Source organism: Lipotes vexillifer, unplaced genomic scaffold (genome assembly GCF_000442215.2).
Source record: "Lipotes vexillifer unplaced genomic scaffold, Lipotes_vexillifer_v1.1 scaffold835, whole genome shotgun sequence".
Classification (NCBI taxonomy): Eukaryota; Metazoa; Chordata; class Mammalia; order Artiodactyla; family Lipotidae; genus Lipotes; species Lipotes vexillifer.
Genome location: NW_006774135.1, coordinates 678,841 through 686,177, shown reverse-complemented (window position 1 = coordinate 686,177; position 7,337 = coordinate 678,841).

Genomic DNA, 7,337 nt, shown 5'->3' with positions numbered 1-7,337 from the left:
CTCCTTTTTTTTGTCTTGAAGTTTTACTAATTAACCCAAGGCTGAAGCCCCAGGCAAAGTGGGCTGTGTTTGTATTTCAAGAACACGATAAGAGTTAACTTCAGGTTTTTTCCTAGGCATATTTTTGTTCTCTCAGGGTCAGATTTCTGAAAACAGTATTTTATCAAGCTAGCTTTCTCTAACTGCGTATGCAAAAGAATCAGTTTGGGAATTTCAAAAGAGTTTCATCTTAACCAATTTTCACCGGAGTCTAAAGAATACTGTTGCCATACGTTGGTTAGAAAAAATCATCTTTCTTTTTCTTTGTCGTAATTTCATAGCTATTGTTTTTAATGAATTGAGCCTGAATTTCCCATTTGACGTAAGACATCAAAGCTACCAATCACATAGACGGGATACGTGTTCACACACCAAAAGACAGATGTCGCAAGTCCTCTTCAAAGGATGACCAGTATGGAATCCCAGACAAACACTTGCCCAACACAGTCCTCAACGGCAGACAGATGTCAGGATCAACTGGCAAAATGCCCAGATAGCACTTTGTGCTCACAAGCAGTTCTCAACGTCAGACACACATCAGAACCAATTGGCAAAAATGCCCAAATAGCACTTAGCGCTCACAAACGGGAAGGTTGCCCGGGTGCACACTGGTGGACTTAACCCGGCCTTGGAGCTGGTCAGCTCGTCCCAAACGCACGTTTCATTTCCACCAACCAAAAGCGAAAGTTGGCAGCCGGTGCCGGTGCCGAGCAGGGGAGAAACAGGGAGGATTCCCGAAACAAATGGTTTCGGCAGCTGCTGGGAACGTCCCCTAAAATCCCCCTTGGGGCTGGCTAGCCACAAGCAGCTGGCTGGTCGCGGCTTATCCTGGCATGTTTGCCGTAGCCGGTGGCTCTACTCTGGGAGGCCCGGGGAGGCCAGACGCTGTGAGGGCACAGCCCCACCGTCGGGCACCAAAATCTTTTACCGAACCCAGGTCCGGCTGCTCGCCGCTTGAAAGCCAGTTCACTAGAGACAGGTGTTGGTAGGAAAGGGAAGGTTGCTTTATTTCGGAGGCCAGCAAGGGGGGTGGGGCGGGGAGGGCGGATGCCTGTCCAAGGGCCCTGCCCTGTCCAAAAAGGGGGCAAGAGCTTTTATAGACAGAGGGAGGGGGCTACGTGCAGACACAATGCACTCAGCTCTGACGGTCATCTTGAAGCTGGTCCTCTGTGGTCTGACCAGCGTCATCTCGATGTTTTAGGTAGAGTTACTCTTCAGTTCCAGGGTCGGTTTGTTTCCATTTCCTCGAGGCCAGCGCCTGGTCCTCATGTGGTTCACCTCTCCCACCTGGTGGGGTTTCAGTGTCTACAAGACGGCTCCCAGGGGAGGGCTCCGAATATTACCCATGGCCCTTAAGGGGGAACAGAGGTCCTTGACTTTGCCTAATGACTGCACTATTATTATTTGGTCTCCTTTGACTGTTTTCCTCTGTTTCTGTGTTCTCTCGCTTCTCTGATCAAAGCTCTTCTTTGGCTCAAGGTTTTCCACAGACAAAAGGCGGGCCGAGGACGCGGAGGGGCGGGGAGGACCGTAGCGCCCTCAGGTCGGGCTTCTCTCGGGCCGTGGCTCCGGCACCGGGCGGTCTGGGCTTGGTGCCGCCTGCTTGCCTCCTGACCCGTGACGGCACAGCGCCGAGTTCGTTGCGTAGGAACGGGCAGATGCGTGTGCAGACAGTTGGTGAAGAGGTGCTGGGGGGCTGTGTGTAGCAGGGCCAGGTGCCCAGAGCGGCACAGGCCTGTGTGCCTCGTCGGCCCCGCGAAGGGGGCCGCCGCCCTGCGGCCCCTCGGGTCGCTGATTCTCCTCGCGAGGCCGGGCCCTGCCAGCGTGTGCGCCCAGTTCCATCATGTCCTTGCCGGCACGGGCATCACTTACTGGCGGGAGGAGGGCAGTGCGCCTCTCCGTGCTGATGAGTGCTAAGCTCCGCTTTGTCATTGCTTCAATAGGCAGGCGTTGAGGGCTCGCAGCGGACATCACGTTATTGTGTTTATATTCGTGTGCACGACTTTTACTGGCTGGCACCCCCACCTCTTTGGGAACTACTTTATGTCTGCATACTTTGTTATTGTGCTCCAACACATTTTTCCTATTAAAACTTCCCAATGCAGAAGTTTTTTAAAAGTTAGATTTGTGCTGTCGGGAACTTCAGTGAGCTTGGATGGAGTTAAAATTTCATCCTTTTAAAACGTTAAAATAGCACATAAACTTGGTTTAAGTGTGAGTCATGATTCGCCATTGTCACAAAATACACTGTGGAGATAAATCTCAAAAGCTGGTTTTCATATTTAATATGATTACTTTATTATTTTTTTAAAATTTATTTTATTTATTTTTGGCTGTGTTGGGTCTTCGTTGCTGTGCGCAGGCCTTTTCTAGTTGCGGCAAGCAGGGGCTACTCTTCGTTGCGGTGCGCGGGCTTCTTATTGCGGTGGCTTCTTTTGTTACGGAGCATGGACTTCAGTAGTTGTGGCTCACAGGCTCTAGAGCGCAGGCTCAGTAGTTGTGGCGCAACGGCTTAGTTGCTCCACGGCATGTGGGATCTTCCTGGACCAGGGTTCGAACCCGTGTCCCCTGCACTGGTGGGTGGATTCTTAACCACTGAGCCACCAGGGAAGCCCCAATATGATTACTTTATAAGTTAGTTTATTACTTAGTCATCAAACTACTCTTTGTAAATAAATATTAACAGCTTCTAGATAATTTGTAATAGTTTTTGAATACATTTGCCTTTTGTGGTTTTGATCGGCTTATCCCTTTTTATTAACTGTTTGCTCTGAAATAACTATAGACTCACAGAAAGTTGTAAAAAATGGTGCAGAGAAACTTCTGCACCCTTTCCCCTGCTTCCCAGTGTTATCCCCTCATCGATAGCACTGTTAACTGCATTACACCCCTTACTCAGCTTTCACCAGTGTGTACGTTTGCATAACCACCACCGCCAGTGCAGGCTCAGAGCTGACCGTCATGCCAGGGAGCCCCACCAGGCCTCCTTGCACTCCCTGGCAACCAGTGATCTGTCCACGGCGCCATCATTTTGTCATTTCAAGGAAGTTGTGGAAGGGACTTCCCTGGCAGTCCAGTTGTTAGGACTCCGCGCTTCCACTGCAGGGGGACTAAGCTCCCGGTCTGGGAACTAAGACCCCGCATGCTGCGTGATGTGGCCAAAAACAAAAAAAAGAAAGAAAGTTGTGTAAATAGGAACGTTTACCATGTGGCCGTATGGGATTGTCCTTCTTTGCCCCACAGAGGGCCCTGGGGTCACCCAGCCTGTTGCAGTGTCAGTGTCTGCTCCCTCTGATTGCTGGGTCTGCTCACCAGCTGGGGGACACTTGGGCTGTCTGCAATGTTTGGCTGTCGCAAAAAAAGCTGCTGTGAACGTTCACGTGCAGGTTGTATGTGAACATCAGGTATTTCTCTGGGATAAGTGCCCAGGTGCAGTTGCTGGGCTGCATATTTAGTTTTTATAAGAAACTGTCAGACTTTTCCAGAGTGTCTGAACCTTCCATGTTCCCACAGCGACGTGTGAGTGGGTGTCTCTCTGCAACCTCTCCAGCTTTGAGTTATTTAGCCTTTCTGATCGGTGTGCAGTGACATCTCATTGTGGTTTTGATTTAATTCCTAACTGCTCATGATGTGGAGCGTCTTTTCACGTGCTTATTTACCCCGGGCGCATCCCCTATGGTCCGTCCGTTCCTCTCTTTTGCCCATTTTCTAATCGGATTATCCGGTTTTTTACCAGACATTTTGAGATTTCTTTATATTTTATAGATACGAATCTTCTGTTGGATATCTAGTTTGAAAATATTTCCTCCCATCTGTAGCTTGTTTGTTTTTTATACCCTCTCTTAACAGGGCCTTCCACAGAGCAAGTTCCTAATTTTAATGAAGCCCAGTTTATCAATTTTTTTTATTTTTTATGAAATGTGCTTTTTATATCATGTACAAAAAAAATTCTCTTTCGCCCTAGGTCCCCAAGACTTCCTCTTCTGTGTTTTACTTACTTCTTTATTTTTGGCCACACCGCACAGCTTGCGGGACCTTAGTTCCCCAACCAGGGAGCGAACCGCTCGCTGCCCTTGGCAGTGAAAATGCAGACTCGTAACCACTGGACCACCAGGGGATTCCTTCTCCTGTGTTTTATTATAAAAGTTTTATAGTTTATGTTTGATGTTTAATGTAATCCATTTTGAGTTAATTTTTGTTTCAGATGTGAAGGTTAGGCTGAGCTTTACTTTCTTGCCTGTGGATGTAGAATGACTCCAGCACCATCTGCTGAGAAGATTCTCTTTCCTTCACTGAATTGCTTGTGTGCGTTTGTCAGAAATCAGTTGAGTGTACTCGTCCTGTTGGCCTGTGTCTGCCTGCGCCAGCGACGCAGTCTTGATTGGCATAGCTGTAGAGTCTTAAATCAGAGAGCGGACTCATCTTCCTTTACCCTTCTTTTTACTTTTTTATTTTATTAGTTTTGGCTGTGTTGGGTCTTCGTTGCTGCGCGCAGGCTTTTCTCTAGTGCGGCGAGCGGGGGCTACTCTTCCTTGCAGTACGCGGGCTTCTCATTGCAGTGGCTTCTCTTGTTGTGGAGCACGGGCTTTAGGTGTGCAGGCTTCAGTAGTTGTGGCTCGCAGGCTCTAGAGCGCAGGCTCAGTAGTTGTGGTGCACGGGCTTAGTTGCTCTGCGGCATGTGGGATCTTCCCAGACCAGGGCTCGAACCCGTGTCCCCTGCATTGGCAGGCAGATTCTTAACCACTGCGCCACCAGGGAAGTCCCTATCCTTCTTTTTAAAACATGTCTTAGCTATTCTAGCACCTTTGCCTTTCCATACATGTTTTAGAATAAGCTTGTCCATATCTACAAAAAAATCTTGCTGAGATTTTTATAGAAATTGCATTAACCCTATAGATGAGTTTGGGGAGGACTGACATATTCACTATGTTGAGTCTTCTAGTCCATGGTCAAGGGTGTCTCTCAGTTTATTTAGTGTTCTTTGGTCTCTTTCATCAGGGTTTTTAGAATATGTTCAGCATACAAGTCGTCTACATGTTTTGTTAGATTGCATCTAAGTATTTTTTAGGTGACTGCGGATGATACTGTCTTTAATTTCAGTCTCCACCTTTTTTGCCTCGTTGCCCGGGCTCGGGCTTGCAGTACTGTGCTGATGAAGAGTAGCTGGTTCCCAGTCTTATTTTTTCACCATCAGGTTAATGTTAGCGGTAGGTTTTTTCTAGATGCTCTTTATCGAGTTGAGAATTTTTACCATAAACGGGTGTTGAATTTTGTCCAGTGCTTTTTTGTGCATCAGTTGATGTGATCAGCCTGATGAAATGATGGATTATATTCATTGAGCAGGCTTTGCATTCCTGGAATAAGCCCCACTTGGCGATCGATCTGTTCTTTCTAAACATTATATGTTGTGTCCCCATTAAGCATGTGTCAGATAACACAAAGTATTACCCCAAGACTCAGAGCAATATAATTCTTAAACTGCAAGCAGAAGCTGACATGGCATCACCTGAGTGTTTAGCTGTAGAATAAATTAAATTTCAGCAATTGTCCCAGGAGTGGTTGAGGGCTTGTTGGGAGTGGTTTTGGCCCTGGGTAATGTGCAGCTCAGAAGACCCCTGCACTGCCTTGTAGGTGGAGGTTGTGGGAATGGGGGAAGTCACTGACTTTTATCATTTGTAACATTGTTGTTTACAAATAGAAATTCACCTCAACCATTTAAATGAGAATTACTTTGAATGATTTCTTCCTTTGAGTATGTTGCCCATAATATCAAACAAAATATGTAAAAATCCAGTGATTATAAAATGAATTTTAAGCTTTTTGAAAATTTCAGCACCATAGGATTTAATTACTTTCTTATCCAAATCTTCTCAGGGTTATAGTGATCTTACTAGATAGTTATTTCTGTACCTTCCTGGGATGATAGAGTTTTCCACAGCCTCCTAGGATTACAGCATCACCTGCCCAGCACAGGCTGCAGGCCCAGTTGGTTTCAGGGCAGGGCTTCCTTGCAAGCAGGTTTCAGCCTCTTGCAGCTGGTGCTGTGCCAGGAGAGTGGTGTTCAAGTTTTGTTTGGCCAGAGGTTTGGCATTATTGCCTATAATGATTGTCTGTTGATCTTTCGTGTTACTGGAAACTGGGGTATGCCCTGATAGAAGCTTATTTTAATTTAGGAGGGGCTAAGTCAGAGGCATGGCTTCCAGAAGACGAGGAGTGGAGTCTGCAGGGTCCTCTCCCCTACCGGGACCCTGGGCCAGCTCGTGCCCTGGGCCTCCCTTTTGGGTCCCGTCGTCTGTGTCCACCGTGGTCAGGCATGAGGAGCTTAGGAGTGCTGGCCCAGATGCCAGCTGTGTCTCTCCTAGCTGTGTCACCTTGGACTTTGGTCCCCTGGACCCTCCCCGCACGGCTCCTCGCCAGGGTAAGTCAGGCAGTTTGAGTCAAGTGCCGCGACAGGGCCTGGCCGGGTCGGTACTGGCTCTGCCGCTCCCTGGTCGTCCTGGTCTGGGGTAAGTGTCCACATTCCTGCAGCTGTAACCCTGGCCTCCCTGGCCTGCTCTTCCTCCTTGTACAGATAGAGGGGCGCACAGCCTTGTCTTCTTATTTATTTATTTATTTAGGCTGTGTTGGGTCTTCGTTGCTGCGCGCGGGCTTTCTCTAGTTGCAGTGAGTGGGGGCTACTCTTTGTTGGGGTGCGTGGGTTTCTCCTTGAGGTGGCTTCTCTTGTTGCAGAGCGCAGGCTCGGTAGTTGTGGCTCGCGGGCTCTAGAGCACAGGCTCAGTAGCTGGGGTGCGCACACAGGCTTAGTTGCTCCGCGGCATGTGGGATCTTCCCGGACCAGGGCTCGAACCCGTGTCCCCTGCATTGGCAGGTGGATTCTTAACCACCACGCCACCAGGGAAGTCCAAAGTTGGGATCTTTTGCCTATTTTTTAATTGGGTTGTTTTCTTACTGAGTTTTAAGAATTTTTTATATATTTTGGAAGCAAGTCCTTTGTCACATATACGTTTAACAAATATTTTTTTGTCAATCCGCAGCTTGTATTTCCATTCTCTTAACAGTGTCTGATGAAGGGTAAAAGATTTTAATTATAATGACGTTCAATTTGTCAAGTTTTAGACTTTGTGCTCTTTGTGTCCTATTTAAGAAATCTTGGCCATATCCAAGACCACTAAGATTTTCTCCAGTGCTTTCTTCTTAAAGTTTTATAGTTTTTATTCTTACATTTAGGTCTGTAATCCATTTTGAGTTAATCTTTGCGTACCGTGTGAGAAGAATTTAACTTGGAGTTTTTCTAGAAC